This window comes from Pseudophryne corroboree, chromosome 8 (genome assembly GCF_028390025.1).
Source record: "Pseudophryne corroboree isolate aPseCor3 chromosome 8, aPseCor3.hap2, whole genome shotgun sequence".
NCBI lineage: Eukaryota > Metazoa > Chordata > Amphibia > Anura > Myobatrachidae > Pseudophryne > Pseudophryne corroboree.
The window spans coordinates 330,164,756-330,185,837 of NC_086451.1; the positions used below are offsets into that span (position 1 = coordinate 330,164,756).

Below are 21,082 nucleotides of genomic sequence, written 5' to 3' on the forward strand. Positions count from 1 at the left end.
GGTAGGCAAGTATGGTATACATGCCTCTTCTGTTCATAGTCACTAGTGACAGTGTAATACCGGCTGATAGCGATAACCTGGAAATTCATGTGTTTTTAGTCTTCCAACATTTCAGTCTGACTGCTTTTAATTATCCCAATAATTATATAATTTTTCTGACCAGTGTGCTTGCATCTTGTAGCGTGTGTATTGCATACTTGCCTACCTGACCCTCTCCATGAGGGAGAAAATGCTCTGTTCCTGGACTTTCCTGGTAATGTATGATTGCCATCACCTGTGGTGAGCTAGTTAATTGATAAGAAAGGTGTTTAACCACAGGTGATGGCAATCATACATTACCAGGAAAGTCCAGGAACAGAGCATTTTCTCCCTCATGGAGAGGGTCAGGTAGGCAAGTATGCCGTAACTAGGTGTGTGCCGATGGTGCCTTGCCCACAGCGCATATGCACTGTAGGCGCACCATCTGGCATCACCACCCGCACGGCCGCTCAATAAGAATGAATCTACCAGGACCCAGGAGGCGTCCACCGCACCGCAGCTCCGCACGAGTGAAGAAACAGGAAATAAACTACAGCTCCCAGCAGCCCTTGCTGCAGGAAGCTGTAGTTTATTTCCTGTTTCATCACTCAGTGAGTGTGGGTCCGGCATGTGATGCTGCCCCCGCCCTCTTACTGTTGCCGGCCCCACAGCGCAGCACTGCAGGAGAGGAGACAGAGAGACAGCCCTCACTGCTGGGAGCTGAGCTCTCTGGCTGTCAGGGGGCGGAGCCAAGCTCAGGCAGACGTTACAGACAGAAGGCCCACACTCTGGAGGAGCAGAGGTGACATAAAGTGTGTAAGGGTGTGTACACACAGTGAGATTCGGGCTATGCCCGATTCTCACCATGCGTCAGGGGCCGGGTCGGCACTTAGCCAGTGTCGCAAGCACATAATGAGTGTGCTTGCGATACTTGCTATGTGCGATTTTGGCTAAGTCCCGATTTTGACTATCTCTTCTATAGAGATAGCCAAAATTGACTTGCCTGCACAGTCTATTTTTTCTTTCGATGCCGACCGCGCATCGGCATCGAATCAGGATCGCAAGGTGACTGTCACCTTGCGATCTGCACTAACTTTTCTTCCGATTCTGACTATATAGTCAGAATCGGAAGAAAAAATCTCACCGTGTGTACATACCCTAAGTCTGTCACTCTCTTCCAACTCTCTCCTTCATCTGTACCTCTGATTAACACTCTCTCCTCTCTCTTATCTTTCTTATTTCTCCCCCTGTGTAACACTCTCCCCTCTACCTTATCTCTCCCCCTGTGTAACTCTCCCCCCTACCTTATCTCTCCCCCTGTGTAACACTTCCCCTACCTTATCTCTCCCTGTGTGTAACTCTCCCCACTACCTTATCTCTCCCCATATGTAACCCTCCCCCCAACTTATCTCTCCCTCCTACCTTATCTCTCCCCCTGTGTAAGGGTGTGTACACACGGTGAGATTCCTGCTATGTTCGATTTTGACTATGCAATTTCCCTTGAACTCCCCCAGAGCCCAGATAGCACAGATTGTACAGATTTTGACTATCTGTGCTTGAGATTTTGTCTATGTACGATTTTGACTAAGTGCCAATTTTGACTATACTTTGTACTAGATTGTACACTAGATAGTCAAGATTGACTTGCCTGCATAGTCTATCTAGCCTTACGATACCGACCCCACGGGAGCGCGCATCGGGATCGAATCTGTATCGCAAGCTGCCTAGCACCATGAGATATGCACTAACTTTTCATAAGATTTTGACTATATAGTCAAAATCTCACAGATTTATCTCACCGTGTGTACACACCCTAATTCTCTGCCCTACCTTATCCCTCCCCCCTGTGTAACTCTCCCCCTTTCCTTATCTCTCCCCCTGTGTAACTCTCCCCCCTATCTTATCTCTCACCCTGTGTAACTCTCCCCTATCTTATCTCTCCCCTCTGTCTGATCTCTCCCCCTACCTTATCTCTCCCCCTGTGTAACTCTGCCCTACCTTATCTCTCCCCCTGTGTAACACTTCCACTACCTTATCTCTCCCCCTGTGTAACACTTCCCCTACTTATCTCTCCCCCTGTGTAACTCTCCCCCATACCTTATCTCTCCCCCTACCTTATCTCTCCCCCTGCGTGACACTTCCCCTACCTTATCTCTCCCCGTGTGTATCTCTCCCCCCTACCTTATCTCTCCCCCTGTGTAATTCTCCCCCCTACCTTATCTCTCCCCCTGTGTAACTGTCCCCCCTTCCTAATCTCTCCCCCTGTGTAACTCTCCCCCCTATTTTATCTGTCAACCTGTGTAACTCTCCCCTATCTTATCTCTCCCCTCTATCTGATCTCTCCCCCTGTGCAACTCTCCCCCTACCTCATCTCTCCCCCTGTGTAACTCTGCCTTACCTTATCTCTCCCCGTTTAACACTTCTCCTACCTTATCTCTCCCCCTGTGTAACACTCCCCCTACCTTATTTCTCCCCCTGTGTAACACTTCCCCATACTTATCTCTCCCCCTACCTTATCTCTCCCCCTGTTTAACACTCCACCTACCTTATTTCTCCCCCTGTGTAACTCTCCCCCTACCTTATCTCTCCCCCTGTGTAACTCTGCCCTACCTTATCTCTCCCCCTGTGTAATACTTCCACTACCTTATCTCTACCCATGTGTAACTCTCCTCCTACCTTTTCTCTCCCCCTGTGTAACACTCCCCCCATGTTATCTCTCACCCTGTGTAACTCTCCCCCTATCTTATCTCTCCCCCTATCTGATCTCTCCCCCTGTGTAACTCTCCCCTACCTTATCTCTTCCCCTGTGTAACTCTCCCCTACCTTATCTCTCCCCCTGTGTAACTCTCCCCCTACCTTATCTCTCCCCCTGTATAACTCTGCCCTACCTTATCTCTCCCCATGTGTATCACTTCCCCTACCTTATCTCTCCCCCTGTGTAACACTCCCCCTATCTTATCTCTCCCCCTATCTGATCTCTCCCCCTGTGTAACTCTCCCCTACCTTATCTCTCCCCCTGTGTAGCACTTCCCCTACCTTATCTCTCCCCCTGTGTAACTCCCCCTACCTTATCTCTCCCCCTGTGTAACTCTCCCCCCCACCTTATCTTTCCCCCTGTGTAACACTCCCCCTACCTTATTTCTCCCCCTGTGTAACACTTCCCCTACTTATCTCTCCCCCTGTGTAACTCTCCCCCATACCTTATCTCTCCCCCTACCTTATCTCTCCCCCTGTGTAACACTTCCCCTACCTTATCTCTCCCCGTGTGTATCTCTCCCCCTACCTTATCTCTCCCCCTGTGTAATTCTCCCCCCTACCTTATCTCTCCCCCTGTGTAACTGTCCCCCCTTCCTAATCTCTCCCCCTGTGTAACTCTCCCCCCTATTTTATCTGTCAACCTGTGTAACTCTCCCCTATCTTATCTCTCCCCTCTATCTGATCTCTCCCCCTGTGCAACTCTCCCCCTACCTCATCTCTCCCCCTGTGTAACTCTGCCTTACCTTATCTCTCCCCGTTTAACACTTCTCCTACCTTATCTCTCCCCCTGTGTAACACTCCCCCTACCTTATTTCTCCCCCTGTGTAACACTTCCCCTACTTATCTCTCCCCTACCTTATCTCTCCCCCCTACCTTATCTCTCCCCCCTGTGTAACACTTCCCCTACCTTATCTCTCCCCGTGTGTAACTCTCCCCACTACCTTATCTCTCCCCATGTGTAACCCTCCCCCCACCTTATCTCTCCCCCCTACCTTATCTCTCCCCCTGTGTAATTCTCCCCCCTACCTTATCTCTCCCCCTGTGTAACTCTCCCCCCTTCCTTATCTCTCCCCCTGTGTAACTCTCCCCCCTTCCTTATCTCTCCCCCTGTGTAACTCTCCCCCCTATCTTATCTCTCAACCTGTGTAACTCTCCCCTATCTTATCTCTCCCCTCTATCTGATCTCTCCCCCTGTGTAACTCTCCCCCTACCTTATCTCTCCCCCTGTGTAACTCTGCCCTACCTTATCTCTCCCCATTTAACACTTCTCCTACCTTATCTCTCCCCCTGTGTAACACTCCCCCTGTGTAACGCTGCCCTACCTTTTCTCTCCCCCTGTGTAACACTTCCCCTACCTTATCTCTCCCCGTTTAACACTTCTCCTACCTTATCTCTCCCCCTGTGTAACACTCCCCCTACCTTATTTCTCCCCCCTATCTGATCTCTCCCCCTGTGTAACTCTCCCCCTGTGTAACTCTGCCCTACCTTTTCTCTCCCCCTGTGTAACACTTCCCCTACCTTATCTCTCCCCCTGTGTAGCACTTCCCCTACCTTATCTCTCCCCCTGTGTAACTCTCCCACCCACCTTATCTTTCCCCCTGTGTAACACTCCCCCTACCTTATTTCTCCCCCAGTGTAACACTTCCCCTACTTATCTCTCCCCGTGTGTAACTCTCCCCCCCTACCTTATCTCTTCCCCTGTGTAACACTCCCCCTACCTTATCTCTCCCCATGTGTAACTCTCCCCTACCTTATCTCTCCCCCTGTGTAACTCTCCCCTACCTTATCTATCCTCCTGTATAACACTCCCCCCTATCGTATCTCTCCCCCTGTATAACACTGTCCCCTACCTTATCTCTCCCCCTGTATAACACTCTCCCCTACCTTATCTCTCCACCTGTGTAACTCACCCCTACCTTCTTTCTCCCGCTGTATAACACGCTCCCTTACCTTATCTCTCACCCTATATAACACTATCCCCTACCTTATCTCTCACCTTCTTGTATAACACTCTCCGCTATCTTATCTCCCCCCTGTGTAATCTCCCCTATCGTATCTCTCCGCCTGTATAACACTCTCCCCATAAAATCTCTCCCGCCATATAACACTCTCCCCACCTTATCTCTTACCCTGTATAACACTTCCCCTATCTTATCTCTCCCCCTGTATAACACCCTCTCCTTCCTCCTCGTTCCATCTGTATAACACCCTCTCCTTCCTTCTCTCTACCTCTGTATAACACACTTTCCTTCCTCCTCGCTCCCTCTGTATAACACCCTGTCCTTCCTTCTTTCTACCTCTGTATAACACTCTCTCCTTCCTCCTCTCTCCCTCTGTATAACACTCTCTCCTTCCTCCATGCTCCCTCCATATAACACTCTCTTCCTCATCTCTCCCTCTGTATAACATTCATTCTCGCTCCCTCTGTATAACAGCGCCACCTTTCTCTGGATCTGATGCACCGCCCCCCTGCAATGTCTCTAGGGAGAGACATGATGACATAGGGGTTTGAGGAGGAGGCATTCCAGCTCACAGTGCAGCAGCCGCCAAGTGAGTCCGGAGTCAGACCTCCGGTGACCTTTTCCCCACCTGCCGTCAGTCACAGAGCTTGGGGTGGTGAGTGATGTTTGAAACAAGAATGTTATTTTATATTTCTCTACCTGGAGTAATGTGTAAAATGGGACTCTATCTGGTGTAAAGTGTGTAAGTGGCGCTACTGTGCGGTGTAATTTGAGTACTGGAGACTACTGTGCAGCGTAATATGAATTGGTATTATTTTGTGATCACACCTCTTCCCCTAGAAGCCATGCCCCTATAGTTTTGGCGCGCACCTACTATGCGTGCTGGCCCTGTTTTAAATATGGGTGGGTGCCGATGCTATTTCTTGCACACAGCGCTAAAATGTCTAGTTACGGCACTGGCGCCCCATACCATGCAGCATTATGTGCGATGCGTACATACCTAGTTACGGTCCTCCTTCTGCCATTATACTTCTGCAGGTATATTTACTAAAGTGCGGATTCTACTTATCATTTGTCTAGCACCTTTTTGAAGCTAATAGCTAGAATCTGGTTGCTATGTATTGGTTGCTTCAGTAAGGATGGGGGGAGGGGGTTCATGCCGCAAAGTACTGATGGTTGGTAATTTGTGCATGCACCAGACTCAGGAAGAGGCCCGGATCTCCATCAGAGGATGGACATTTACTGGCCTGTGTGTAGCAAATGCGGCGGCAGGCTTGCACTGCCAGTTGACGATGTCAGAGATGATGCAATACTGATTCCTAGGACGCGGTTCATAATTAGTAATGCGTGCAGGAGTCATGACATCTCCTGCTGCATTAACATATCATACTTGCCTATGGATTACATACGTAATCCCGCTGGGTGGGATGCCCACTGTCAGAATGCCGGCAGCGCAGCGAGTTCCCTGGCGGACTCACTGCGCTCGCCACGCTGCAGGGTTCTATTTCCACTCTATGAGTGTCGTGGACACCCACAAGTGAAAATAGCCCCTGTGCATGGGTTTACCGGCTGGCTGCATTGCTGAATTTCTGGGTTCCGGCGTCGGCATCCTGACCGTTGGGATCCCGACAGCCTGCAAATTGAATGGATCCCCTTGCCTACTTTTGATAAATAGTTTCTGCCTCCCCCGCATAGCAGTGTCATGAACCCCTGAGCCCCCACTCTCCTTGTCTCTGCCTCCCCACCTCACCCAGCTCTTACATCTTTGTATTGTTCCATGCTCTCTGTGTGTGATGGCTGGGGCAGCTCCTACAGCTGCTGCTCCCTCTATGGTTTCTCTCTGTCTGTGTCAGGCAGCTCCTCAGCCTCAGGTAGGAAGTGAAAGTAAACACTAGAGATGAGCGCCTGAAATTTTTCGGGTTTTGTGTTTTGGTTTTGGGTTCGGTTCCGCGGCCGTGTTTTGGGTTCGAACGCGTTTTGGCAAAACCTCACCGAATTTTTTTTGTCGGATTCGGGTGTGTTTTGGATTCGGGTGTTTTTTTCAAAAAACACTAAAAAAACAGCTTAAATCATAGAATTTGGGGGTCATTTTGATCCCAAAGTATTATTAACCTCAAAAACCATAATTTACACTCATTTTCAGTCTATTCTGAATACCTCACACCTCACAATATTATTTTTAGTCCTAAAATTTGCACCGAGGTCGCTGTGTGAGTAAGATAAGCGACCCTAGTGGCCGACACAAACACCGGGCCCATCTAGGAGTGGCACTGCAGTGTCACGCAGGATGTCCCTTCCAAAAAACCCTCCCCAAACAGCACATGACGCAAAGAAAAAAAGAGGCGCAATGAGGTAGCTGTGTGAGTAAGATTAGCGACCCTAGTGGCCGACACAAACACCGGGCCCATCTAGGAGTGGCACTGCAGTGTCACGCAGGATGTCCCTTCCAAAAAACCCTCCCCAAACAGCACATGACGCAAAGAAAAAAAGAGGCGCAATGAGGTAGCTGTGTGAGTAAGATTAGCGACCCTAGTGGCCGACACAAACACCGGGCCCATCTAGGAGTGGCACTGCAGTGTCACGCAGGATGGCCCTTCCAAAAAACCCTCCCCAAACAGCACATGACGCAAAGAAAAAAAGAGGCGCAATGAGGTAGCTGTGTGAGTAAGATTAGCGACCCTAGTGGCCGACACAAACACCGGGCCCATCTAGGAGTGGCACTGCAGTGTCACGCAGGATGGCCCTTCCAAAAAACCCTCCCCAAACAGCACATGACGCAAAGAAAAAAAGAGGCGCAATGAGGTAGCTGTGTGAGTAAGATTAGCGACCCTAGTGGCCGACACAAACACCGGGCCCATCTAGGAGTGGCACTGCAGTGTCACGCAGGATGTCCCTTCCAAAAAACCCTCCCCAAACAGCACATGACGCAAAGAAAAAAAGAGGCGCAATGAGGTAGCTGACTGTGTGAGTAAGATTAGCGACCCTAGTGGCCGACACAAACACCGGGCCCATCTAGGAGTGGCACTGCAGTGTCACGCAGGATGTCCCTTCCAAAAAAACCCTCCCCAATCAGCACATGATGCAAAGAAAAAGAAAAGAAAAAAGAGGTGCAAGATGGAATTGTCCTTGGGCCCTCCCACCCACCCTTATGTTGTATAAACAAAACAGGACATGCACACTTTAACCAACCCATCATTTCAGTGACAGGGTCTGCCACACGACTGTGACTGATATGACGGGTTGGTTTGGACCCCCCCAAAAAAAGAAGCAATTAATCTCTCCTTGCACAAACTGGCTCTACAGAGGCAAGATGTCCACCTCATCTTCACCCTCCGATATATCACCGTGTACATCCCCCTCCTCACAGATTATCAATTCGTCCCCACTGGAATCCACCATCTCAGCTCCCTGTGTACTTTGTGGAGGCAATTGCTGCTGGTCAATGTCTCCGCGGAGGAATTGATTATAATTCATTTTCATGAACATCATCTTCTCCACATTTTCTGGATGTAACCTCGTACGCCGATTGCTGACAAGGTGAGCGGCGGCACTAAACACTCTTTCGGAGTACACACTTGTGGGAGGGCAACTTAGGTAGAATAAAGCCAGTTTGTGCAAGGGCCTCCAAATTGCCTCTTTTTCCTGCCAGTATAAGTACGGACTGTGTGACGTGCCTACTTGGATGCGGTCACTCATATAATCCTCCACCATTCTATCAATGTTGAGAGAATCATATGCAGTGACAGTAGACGACATGTCCGTAATCGTTGTCAGGTCCTTCAGTCCGGACCAGATGTCAGCATCAGCAGTCGCTCCAGACTGCCCTGCATCACCGCCAGCGGGTGGGCTCGGAATTCTGAGCCTTTTCCTCGCACCCCCAGTTGCGGGAGAATGTGAAGGAGGAGATGTTGACAGGTCGCGTTCCGCTTGACTTGACAATTTTGTCACCAGCAGGTCTTTCAACCCCAGCAGACCTGTGTCTGCCAGAAAGAGAGATCCAAGGTAGGCTTTAAATCTAGGATCGAGCACGGTGGCCAAAATGTAGTGCTCTGATTTCAACAGATTGACCACCCGTGAATCCTTGTTAAGCGAATTAAGGGCTGCATCCACAAGTCCCACATGCCTAGCGGAATCGCTCCCTTTTAGCTCCTTCTTCAATGCCTCCAGCTTCTTCTGCAAAAGCCTGATGAGGGGAATGACCTGACTCAGGCTGGCAGTGTCTGAACTGACTTCACGTGTGGCAAGTTCAAAGGGCATCAGAACCTTGCACAACGTTGAAATCATTCTCCACTGCACTTGAGACAGGTGCATTCCACCTACTATATCGTGCTCAATTGTATAGGCTTGAATGGCCTTTTGCTGCTCCTCCAACCTCTGAAGCATATAGAGGGTTGAATTCCACCTCGTTACCACTTCTTGCTTCAGATGATGGCAGGGCAGGTTCAGTAGTTTTTGGTGGTGCTCCAGTTTTCTGTACGTGGTGCCTGTACGCCGAAAGTGTCCCGCAATTCTTCTGGCCACCGACAGCATCTCTTGCACGCCCCTGTCGTTTTTTAAAAAATTCTGCACCACCAAATTCAAGGTATGTGCAAAACATGGGACGTGCTGGAATTGGCCCAGATTTAATGCACACACAATATTGCTGGCGTTGTCCGATGCCACAAATCCACAGGAGAGTCCAATTGGGGTAAGCCATTCCGCGATGATCTTCCTCAGTTGCCGTAAGAGGTTTTCAGCTGTGTGCGTATTCTGGAAAGCGGTGATACAAAGCGTAGCCTGCCTAGGAAAGAGTTGGCGTTTGCGAGATGCTGCTACTGGTGCCGCCGCTGCTGTTCTTGCGGCGGGAGTCCATACATCTACCCAGTGGGCTGTCACAGTCATATAGTCCTGACCCTGCCCTGCTCCACTTGTCCACATGTCCGTGGTTAAGTGGACATTGGGTACAGCTGCATTTTTTAGGACACTGGTGACTCTTTTTCTGAGGTCTGTGTACATTTTCGGTATCGCCTGCCTAGAGAAATGGAACCTAGATGGTATTTGGACCGGGGACACAGTACCTCCAACAAGTCTCTAGTTGGCTCTGCAGTAATGATGGATACCGGAACCACGTTTCTCACCACCCAGGATGCCAAGGCCTCAGTTATCCGCTTTGCAGTAGGATGACTGCTGTGATATTTCATCTTCCTCGCAAAGGACTGTTGAACAGTCAATTGCTTACTGGAAGTAGTACAAGTGGGCTTACGACTTCCCCTCTGGGATGACCATCGACTCCCAGCGGCAACAACAGCAGCGCCAGCAGCAGTAGGCGTTACACGCAAGGATGCATCAGAGGAATCCCAGGTAGGAGAGGACTCGTCAGAATTGCCAGTGACATGGCCTGCAGGACTATTGGCATTCCTGGGGAAGGAGGAAATTGACACTGAGGGAGTTGGTGGGGTGGTTTGCGTGAGCTTGGTTACAAGAGGAAGGGATTTACTGGTCATTAGACTGCTTCCGCTGTCACCCAAAGTTTTTGAACTTGTCACTGACTTATTATGAATGCGCTGCAGGTGACGTATAAGGGAGGATGTTCCGAGGTGGTTAACGTCCTTACCCCTACTTATTACAGCTTGACAAAGGGAACACACGGCTTGACACCTGTTGTCCGCATTTCTGGTGAAATACCTCCACACCGAAGAGCTGATTTTTTTGGTATTTTCACCTGGCATGTCAACGGCCATATTCCTCCCACGGACAACAGGTGTCTCCCCGGGTGCCTGACTTAAACAAACCACCTCACCATCAGAATCCTCCTGGTCAATTTCCTCCCCAGCGCCAGCAACACCCATATCCTCCTCATCCTGGTGTACTTCAACACTGACATCTTCAATCTGACTATCAGGAACTGGACTGCGGGTGCTCCTTCCAGCACTTGCAGGGGGCGTGCAAATGGTGGAAGGCGCATGCTCTTCACGTCCAGTGTTGGGAAGGTCAGGCATCGCAACCGACACAATTGGACTCTCCTTGTGGATTTGGGATTTCAAAGAACGCACAGTTCTTTGCGGTGCTTTTGCCAGCTTGAGTCTTTTCAGTTTTCTAGCGAGAGGCTGAGTGCTTCCATCCTCATGTGAAGCTGAACCACTAGCCATGAACATAGGCCAGGGCCTCAGCCGTTCCTTGCCACTCCGTGTGGTAAATGGCATATTGGCAAGTTTACGCTTCTCCTCCGACAATTTTATTTTAGGTTTTGGAGTCCTTTTTTTACTGATATTTGGTGTTTTGGTTTTGACATGCTCTGTACTATGCCATTGGGCATCGGCCTTGGCAGACGACGTTGCTGGCATTTCATCGTCTCGGCCATGACTAGTGGCAGCAGCTTCAGCACGAGGTGGAAGTGGATCTTGATCTTTCCCTAATTTTGGAACCTCAACATTTTTGTTCTCCATATTTTAATAGGCACAACTAAAAGGCACCTCAGGTAAACAATGGAGATGGATGGATTGGATACTAGTATACAATTATGGACGGGCTGCCGAGTGCCGACACAGAGGTAGCCACAGCCGTGAACTACCGCACTGTACTGTGTCTGCTGCTAATATATAGACTGGTTGATAAAGAGATAGTATACTCGTAACTAGTATGTATGTATAAAGAAAGAAAAAAAAACCACGGTTAGGTGGTATATACAATTATGGACGGGCTGCCGAGTGCCGACACAGAGGTAGCCACAGCCGTGAACTACCGCACTGTACTGTGTCTGCTGCTAATATATAGACTGGTTGATAAAGAGATAGTATACTCGTAACTAGTATGTATGTATAAAGAAAGAAAAAAAAACCACGGTTAGGTGGTATATACAATTATGGACGGGCTGCCGAGTGCCGACGCAGAGGTAGCCACAGCCGTGAACTACCGCACTGTACTGTGTCTGCTGCTAATATATAGACTGGTTGATAAAGAGATAGTATACTCGTAACTAGTATGTATGTATGTATAAAGAAAGAAAAAAAACCACGGTTAGGTGGTATATACAATTATGGACGGGCTGCCGAGTGCCGACACAGAGGTAGCCACAGCCGTGAACTACCGCACTGTACTGTGTCTGCTGCTAATATAGACTGGTTGATAAAGAGATAGTATACTCGTAACTAGTATGTATGTATAAAGAAAGAAAAAAAAAACCACGGTTAGGTGGTATATACAATTATGGACGGGCTGCCGAGTGCCGACACAGAGGTAGCCACAGCCATGAACTACCGCACTGTACTGTGTCTGCTGCTAATATATAGACTGGTTGATAAAGAGATAGTATACTCGTAACTAGTATGTATGTATAAAGAAAGAAAAAAAAACCACGGTTAGGTGGTATATACAATTATGGACGGGCTGCCGAGTGCCGACACAGAGGTAGCCACAGCCGTGAACTACCGCACTGTACTGTGTCTGCTGCTAATATATAGACTGGTTGATAAAGAGATAGTATACTACTAATATTATATACTGGTGGTCAGGTCACTGGTCACTAGTCACACTGGCAGTGGCACTCCTGCAGCAAAAGTGTGCACTGTTTAATTTTAATATAATATTATGTACTCCTGGCTCCTGCTATAACCTATAACTGGCACTGCAGTAGTGCTCCCCAGTCTCCCCCACAATTATAAGCTGTGTGAGCTGAGCAGTCAGACAGATATATAATATATATAGATGATGCAGCACACTGGCCTGAGCCTGAGCAGTGCACACAGATATGGTATGTGACTGACTGAGTCACTGTGTGTATCGCTTTTTTCAGGCAGAGAACGGATATATTAAATAAACTGCACTGTGTGTCTGGTGGTCACTCACTATATAATATATTATGTACTCCTGGCTCCTGCTATAACCTATAACTGGCACTGCAGTAGTGCTCCCCAGTCTCCCCCACAATTATAAGCTGTGTGAGCTGAGCAGTCAGACAGATATATAATATTATATATAGATAATAGATGATGCAGCACACTGGCCTGAGCCTGAGCAGTGCACACAGATATGGTATGTGACTGAGTCACTGTGTGCTGTGTATCGCTTTTTTCAGGCAGAGAACGGATTATAAATAAAAGTGGTGGTCACTGGTCACTATCAGCAAAACTCTGCACTGTACACTACTGAGTACTCCTAATGCTCCCCAAAATTAGTAAATCAAGTGTCTAAACGGAGAGGACGCCAGCCACGTCCTCTCCCTATCAATCTCAATGCACGTGTGAAAATGGCGGCGACGCGCGGCTCCTTATATAGAATCCGAGTCTCGCGATAGAATCCGAGCCTCGCGAGAATCCGACAGCGTCATGATGACGTTCGGGCGCGCTCGGGTTAACCGAGCAAGGCGGGAAGATCCGAGTCGCTCGGACCCGTGAAAAAAAACATGAAGTTCTGGCGGGTTCGGATTCAGAGAAACCGAACCCGCTCATCTCTAGTAAACACTTCCTGTCTAGGTTGAGCGCTGCCGAGCACGGAGGTCCTTGATCGCTCCTCTCCTGCAGGGCTGCAGGACCCGTCCACGTCACATCTGGACTCGCGCATACGCAATCTGGATTGTTAATGGGATAGGGGGGAATCCAGGGCTTAGCTTAAACTTTGTGGGGCAGCGGGAGACTCCACTGTGAATCATGAGTCTCTCGCAAAAGCGGGAGGGAGGGTAGGCAACTATGTACCATATTAGTGCTATTGCTGCTGCTTCTATGTAAGCAGCAGTGGGCCTAATTTAGTCCTGATTGCTGTTGTGCGACATCGCAGAGCGGTCAATTATCGAACAACTGCGCATGTGTACGGATCATAATGCGCAGGCGTGAGGCCAAACTGCGAAAAAAGCCTGTGTCTTTTTTGATCGCTAGGCGAACGCAGGCTGATTGACAGGAAGCGGGCATTTGGGGGTGGTAACTGGTCGTTTTCTGGGAGTGTCAGGAAAAAACGCAGGCATTCCCAAACGTTCTCCGGGAGGGTGTGTGACATCCGGCCCGATCAGCCGTTTGTATCGCACTGTAGGAGTAAGTCCTGGGCTACACATAGACTGGAAAAATCATTCAGTGGTAAGTTGCATGGGGTGGATTTTCACTTTATCCGATCGCATACCTCGTAGAGGTGCTATTTGGTCTGAATTAGGCCCTATAGCACCTCCAACTACATCTGAATGAGGGCCACTGTTGATCTTTTCATATTGTTTGGAATCCTTTTGAGCTCTGTTTACTTCAGTATCTTGAAGCAGCATTGTCTTTTGGCAATATGTTGTGCAAGTTCTCTCTGCATATATTTGCTCCACACGCACTGTACAGTGGTCAATGGACTGAAATCTGACAAGCTTAAAAAATATTTTATTTGACTTCCGGTTCCGGCGCCCATTTGAGGAGACGCTGATCATTACAGCTCTCCTGCACCCTCGGCAACCGGAGCCCGCAGAGCTGCCTCCCCGCAGTGCTTCTCTGCGATCTGAACACTATACCTGTGGGAGAGTGTTGGGCACTGGAGGGATAAATTTCTGTCCTCCTCAATGCCCCCTAAAGTCCAGAGATCATGGTCTGAAAAACGGGCAGGGGAATCCAAGATGGCCCCCACATCCAGCTCACAAACAAGCTTGCAAGCTGCTGGCTGTGAAAAACAGGCTTATATGTCACAAGTTTGTACTGCAGGTGGGTCTGACTGTTGGGTGGTCTTCAGTATGCCAAATGTCGGGATCCCGGCGCACAGAATACCGGCGCCGGAATCCCGACACCCGGCATACCGATATATATTCTCCCTCGTGGGGGTCCACGACCCCCCTGGAGGGAGAATAAAATAGTGTGGCGCGCGTAGCGCGCCACCGTGCCCGCAGCATGGCGAGCGCAGCGTGGCGAGTGCAGCGAGCCCGCAAGGGGCTCATTTGCGCTCGCCACACTGTCGGTATGCCGGCGGTCAGGCTCCCGGCGCCGGTATGCTGGTCGCCGGGAGCCCGGCCGCCGGCATACCATACTACACCCTGACCGTTCCCCTGACTCTCCAGTGACCTATTCAGATGTGGTGAGGGCTGGCAGGGATGCCATGGAGCCTATTATGGAGGCTCATGCTTCCAAAATGCAGCAAGCAGTGAAAGATCTTAAATCACAGCTTAAACAATTGTCATTACTGATGAGCACAGGTTAGGGGAGATTATTCAGATGTCACTGACCTCAAGCACAAATATGATGTTTTACAGAAATCCCACTACCAGCTTATTAACAAGATTGATGATCTTGAAAATAGATCTAGAAGATCGAATCTCAGAGTGCTGGGGCTTCCAGAATCATTGAAAGGCCCTGACCTGGTTACTTTCCTGCAAACATCCCTGCTCGATTTATTACATGTACAAGACGAATGCACTGGCTTAGTTAGAGAAAGCTCATAGGCTCGCTCCCCCACGTTCTTCACCTAACAGCAGACCACGTGTAGTCATTTTCAAATGCTTGAACTTTGTCCCCAAGGAGGCGATTTGGCAGCATCCAGGAAGCATAGGAATTTTCAATGGGAGGGCAGCCGTTTGGCCATTTTCCAGGATTACTCTGCAGAGGTGTCCTGAGCTCGACGTGAATTCTCTCCCCTCTGCAAATAAGAAATTTGCTTTGCTGTTTCCTGACAGACTTCGTCTCTTTGAGGGCTCTTCTTTTAAGAATTTTACTAATGTGGCTGATGCGGAGGCTTATATCTTTGAAGCTACTGAGGCTGATGACGTCTCCTCTCAGGCTAATGATGTTCAGAACCAAGATGGCTGAGTATTCCTCTGGGACTTGATTTAGTTTTCAGTGCTGTGTCCTTTGGATGTTGTTTCGAGGGTCATTGCAGTTGTTGCTTTTCTATTTGGTCAGGATCCCGCCCCCATACAGTTATTTGTTGTCATGGGGCATTATCAAATCAAACGTGACTATTTCTTGTTGCTCTAATGTCTCCCCCTCACCGTTTATTTACACTTGGCGGAGATATACTTCTTAATGTTTCTTTAATACTGTTCTGTGTGCTCTGTTGTTTCATTGTTTTACTATATTATGTTTGTTGATTTTTTTTCATATGTTGCCGAGGGTGGCTGAGAGCGCCCCCATTTTTCGATTTTTTTTATTTTTATTGCTGGCATTTCTGCTGTTTCGCGCAGCATCAGTGCTTGTTATTAGTTGCTATGAAGGTATGACTGTCCTCCATAGGACTTTCTTCCTCCATGTTGTTCTAATGTTCTATATGTGTTTTCTAATGTTCTATATTGCTTTCTTTTTTTCTTTTCTCCCTCCCCTTTCTTCCCTGATGGGTCATTCACCTGCTTGTCTTGTGTTCCCCTATGGTCCTTATATGTTTTTATTGCCATGTCAGAAGTCCAATGCTTATATTTCTAGATGTTCCTTTTCATGTATAATGTGGGTCATTATTTGTTTTGTTATTTTGACGGATGGCTAGTCTGACGATAGGCACCTGAAATGTGGGGGCATCAACTCTCCGATCAAATGTAAGAAGATTTTACTATATCTTCGGAAAATGAGGGTTGATGTCGTCTTCATCCAGGAATCCCACCTCATGCCTAATGACGTAGTAAAACTGAATACTATGGGTTGGTCGGTGGTGGCCTTTTCTTCTAAGGCGCGAGGTGTAATTATTTTGGTTAGATAATCTAGCATATCATTACTAAATTGCTCAGTTATATTGGGATACCTGTAGTCTTGGGTGGAGATTTTAATATGTTTTCCTCCCCAATGATGGATAACTCCCCCACTTGCTCTCCTCCTCCGATGCCAAGAATAGGTATTCCCTACATTTGTTCTCAATTATCCTTGGTCGACGTGTGCTTGCTACCCCTTGGAGAGAGAATTTACGTGCCTCTCAGCATCGCATCACACGTTGTCAAGAATTGATTACCTTTTACTATCTGAATTCCTTTTTTCGAAGGTAGCTGACTCCAAAATTGAAGATATCTGTGTCTCAGACCATGCCTTATGCTGGATGAAATTGATACTTACCTCAGAAAAAGGCCCTTTTCATTCCTGGCGCTCCCCTTCCAATTTAAGTAATTCTCAGAAGTTTTGTTCGGCCCTCGATTCTGCGTGGATGGAATTTCACGGGAGACTTTGGATGATGACCCTGCATTGTATTGGCAGGCATCTAAATCAGTTATCAGAGGGCATATTATGTCCTATAGCAAAAAAAGGGATTCAGACTGGGGTGTAGCCAGAACTTTGTGGGCCCTATAGCAACATTTTGAAGAGGCCCCTGTCCCAGTGCTTCTTGAGAGATACCTATCCACAGCAGTTAATCATTTTATGCCTCATAACAATGCCCTAGTTCATTTCGGAACCATAGTAGTACCCTAGTTTAATTTATGAACCATCATACTTACTTAGATTACTGTACATTATAGTCACATTGTAGGGCTTTCAGTACATGTTATGCAACACAGAACCTCCAATTCACATTATGACATAGGGTTCCCAGTTCATATGATGCCATATTACATATATAGCAATGGCACCCTTGCACCCACTATTGTTATGCCCATGTCTCTGCACCATAATATTTATTTATGTATGTGTATATGTATTTATTTATTTATTTATTTATTTATTTATCGTTAATAATAGTGTGAGAGGTGGTGGGGAGGGCCTGCGAGTGCGTGTGGTGGTGCCTGCTGCCGTGCAGGTGTAGACTCGGTACTCACCAGGCGCCGCTCGCTCTCACCTTCAGGTACCGGAACCCTCAACGGACCTGGAAATCTTCACTCGGATCCGGACACGGCGATTCCCTCTCGGAGCTGACCGACGACCGAGCTGAGGAGAGAATGGTCTACATTAAAGGGGGTATTGACCCTGCTTCCGGTGGAACAGGGGATACCCCAGGGGTGGCTGCGACCTTCACCGGCTGGGTGAATGGTCATCACCGGCACAAAGCCTCAGCTACCCAGCTTTCACACACTCGCGCTTTCGCACGTAGTGTGATGAAAGGGATTCTCACGTCCGTGAGCAATCCTAACTCCGGCGCTCGGGGACAAACAAGGGACAGACGTACACGGATGCTACTCACCGTCACAAGTCTTGCACTCCGATCTTCTCCACTTACAGGTCCCTGTAAGGAGGCAAAGAGAAACAGCCGTGCAGGGCCTAACTCTGACCTAGTGTCACACCCTATACTATCTACAACAGCAGAGCCCTCAAACTAGCTCTGTGGGTGTGGTGCAACACAACTATGCACAACTTACACAACACATACACTTTGCCCTGCACGGTAACAACATATATCACACTATCGGAGTTACAACATAAAACGGTGCTGTCCCTTTATCTACCCGACTCAGCACACCCAGTAGTGGGGACCGCACAGCTCACCCACCTACCGTACTCTCAGGGTGGCCTGAGCCTAACGCCCAGTGTCACCTTTACTCACCTCGGGGAAAACACTGCTTCGATGGGCCTAGCGCCCCCTAACTGTCCACAGGCCGGAGGCCTGACTTTGCCCACGGGCCTAGCGCCCGCCTACCTTGCTGCCCGTTGGGTGACCTGGGCCTTGTGCCCAAGGCCACCTTATCGTACCTATTTGGCCAAAATCCACTAGGGCCTAATGCCCTCTAATGCTCCCACAGGCCTAGTGCCTGACCGTGCCCCTCGGGCCTAATGCCCGCCTAACTGCGCCCACAGGCCGGTGGCCTGACTATACTTATGGGCCTAGTGCCCAACCTGCGCCCAGGCCTAGTGCCTGCCTATGTGCCCCCACGGGCCGAGAGGCCCGACCAAATGCCCACGGGCTGGGAGGGCCCGACTACATGCCCACAGGCCGGGAGGGCCTGACTGTGCCCACGGGCCTATTGCCCGAACACCCGGTGGTCTAGGGAGGGGCGGGTACAGGGGCGCCTGATAAGGGCCTACCTGACCCGCTGGGAGAGGCACCAGGGGGGAGCTTCGGCAGCCCTTTGCTTCCCACCCCTGGTGACCCCTCCGGCGCTGCTCTTCTTCAATCTTCGGCCGCTGGCCCGTCCTGGCCAGCGGCGCCGCCATCGTCGTCGCGCCGCGTCCAGCCGCCGCTGGACATCTTCTTTCTTCGCGCTCTTCTGCGCGCCCGCTCTCGTCCACTCCCGCCCGTGTCTTCTGCCGCTCTTCGGCGCGGCCTCCCCTTCAGGCTCCCGCCCGGCGTCTGACGTCAGACGCCGGGGGCGGGGCCTATGACGCGGCGAGCGCCGATTGGCTCGCCGCGCCTGTTCCTGATTGGCCGGCGCCCCGCGAGCCGTGATTGGCTCGCGGACGGCGCCGGATTCAAAAAGCCGCGGGCGGCGCTTCTCATTGGCGGCCCCAGCGGCGCCAAGTTTAAAGCGCCGCCGCGCCGCTCTCCGCCGCCGACAGCCTGGTGCAGGGAAACATCCGATCCCTGCACCAGGCACCCGCCGCCGCACACTCCGCGCTGGGGACAGACAAGCTGCCCCAGCGCTGTCCCCAGCTAGGGACCACAACATGGATGTGCCCACAGGGCACATCCTTACAATAGAGCCCTAGTTCATTTTCTGAACCTAATGTTAATGTTATGCCCCATAGTAATGCCCTAGTTTATTTTATGAAGCATAGTAGTGTCCTAGCTCGCATTGTGTCACATTGTATGGCTGCCAGGACACATTATGCTACACAGTATCTCCAATTCACATTATAAAATAGTGTCCCCAGTTCATATTATGCCACATTACAGTGCCCCCAGTTCATATGCCACACTATAGTGCCTCCACTTCATACTTCCTATTCTACCACATTACAGTGTCCCAGTTCATAGTTTGTAACATTAAAATGGCCTCCAGTTCATTTTATATCGCATCACAATGAGCAGGTCCAGGGTCATAACTAAATATAATGTAGACCCCAGGGTATAAGTTTGTAAGGACCCTATATATCACCCAATGGTGAAAAATGGATATAACATATGTAACTTTGATAGGGAAGGTGGGCTCCTCTCAGCTCAGGGCCCCATAGCAGCTGCATTCCCTGCACCTATGGTAGCTATGCCTTTGGATTCAGATCTAAATGCACTGTACCTGGAAGTCCGGTCGGCACTCACTCACTTTTTTCAAGATTTTAAATCTTCTCCTTCCCCTTCCTCCAGGGTGCAATATCTTAAACAAAAAACATTGTTTGATACCTTACTTTCTCAGATGGAAGCCAAATATTCTTTTTCAAGGGATTGTGGTATTTACAGGTATGGGAACAAGTCTTGCAAACTTTTATTCCGGTTGTTAAAAGGAAGACACCCTCGAGTGGTCATACAATCTTTGCTTACTCCTGATGACAATAGAGCACGGACCTCTGCCCAGATAACTGAGGTACTACAATCATTTGATTCTGACCTATATTCTGACCCTGTCATTAATCAAGTGAACAAATCCAGTTTTTGGTTTACTATGGACCTGCCCCAAATGTCTGAGGCACATAGTGTCTCTTTGCTTGCGCCTGTTACGGTGGAGGAGGTTTCTGGAGCGATAGCAGGGCAGGGCTTAAGACTGGGAAGGCTCCGGGCCCAGATGGTTTATCCAATGACTATTATAAAATGTTATCCCCTAGGCTTTGTGAGCCTCTCTCCATGTTATTTAATGCCTTCTTAAATGGCGACCCATTACCGCAGTATTTTAACTCTGCAGTTATAAAAGTCATCCCAAAACCTGGTCAGGACCCTGAGCTCATCAGTTCCTTTTCGCCAGATATCCCTCTTGAACACAGATTATAAACTGTTCACAAAAATCCTCTCTGACAGGCTCAGACTAATTGTCCAGAGTATAGTGCACACTGACCAAACCGGTTTTATTTGGGGTCGATGATCAGTCCGTAATATACAGCAAGTTCTTGCTGTTATGCAGGGTCTTCAGTCCTCCGGGGTCACTGACACTAATGCATTTGTTATTACTCGATGCCAAAAAGGCCTTCGATCTTGTCACATAGGACCATCTTTTTGAAACACTGCAGCAGATTGGTGCCCCTGAGGACTTTTTCTCATTGATCTCTGGAAACTACATGACCCCCTATACCCAAGTGCTGGGCAATAGCGTTTCTACCCCCCCCCCTTTCCTTATTTAGAGTGGTGCACATCAGGGATGTCCCTTATCCCCCCTGCTTTTTGCACTGGCCCTGGAAACCCTTGCAGTTTCACTGCTGAACTCAGACATTTTCACGGGAATTACAGTCAATAACGCAATGGTTAAACTGTCGCTATATGAGGACAAAATGCTTTTATTAATATCAAACCCTGTAGTCTCTGTTCCTGAAATAGTCTCCCTAATTGAGAAACTTGGATCCTTTGTGGGGTACATAATTAACATTTCAAAATCGGAATAACTCCTTCTATCAGGGGATCCCTCTCTTTTCTCTTCACACTATGTTTTA

General features: G+C 49.0%; 1 long non-coding RNA gene across 2 annotated transcripts in view; it reads left to right on the forward strand.

The window, feature by feature from the left end:
• The first annotated feature begins 629 nt into the window (after positions 1-629).
• The window catches only part of LOC134947762 (uncharacterized), a 276,093-nt gene continuing 255,640 nt past the window's right edge, over positions 630-21,082 (forward strand). For both annotated transcript variants that reach the window (XR_010182755.1, XR_010182754.1), the window contains exons 1-2: positions 630-820; positions 5,211-5,391. This is a non-coding gene — a long non-coding RNA (uncharacterized LOC134947762). The remainder of the gene's footprint in view (positions 821-5,210; positions 5,392-21,082) is intronic.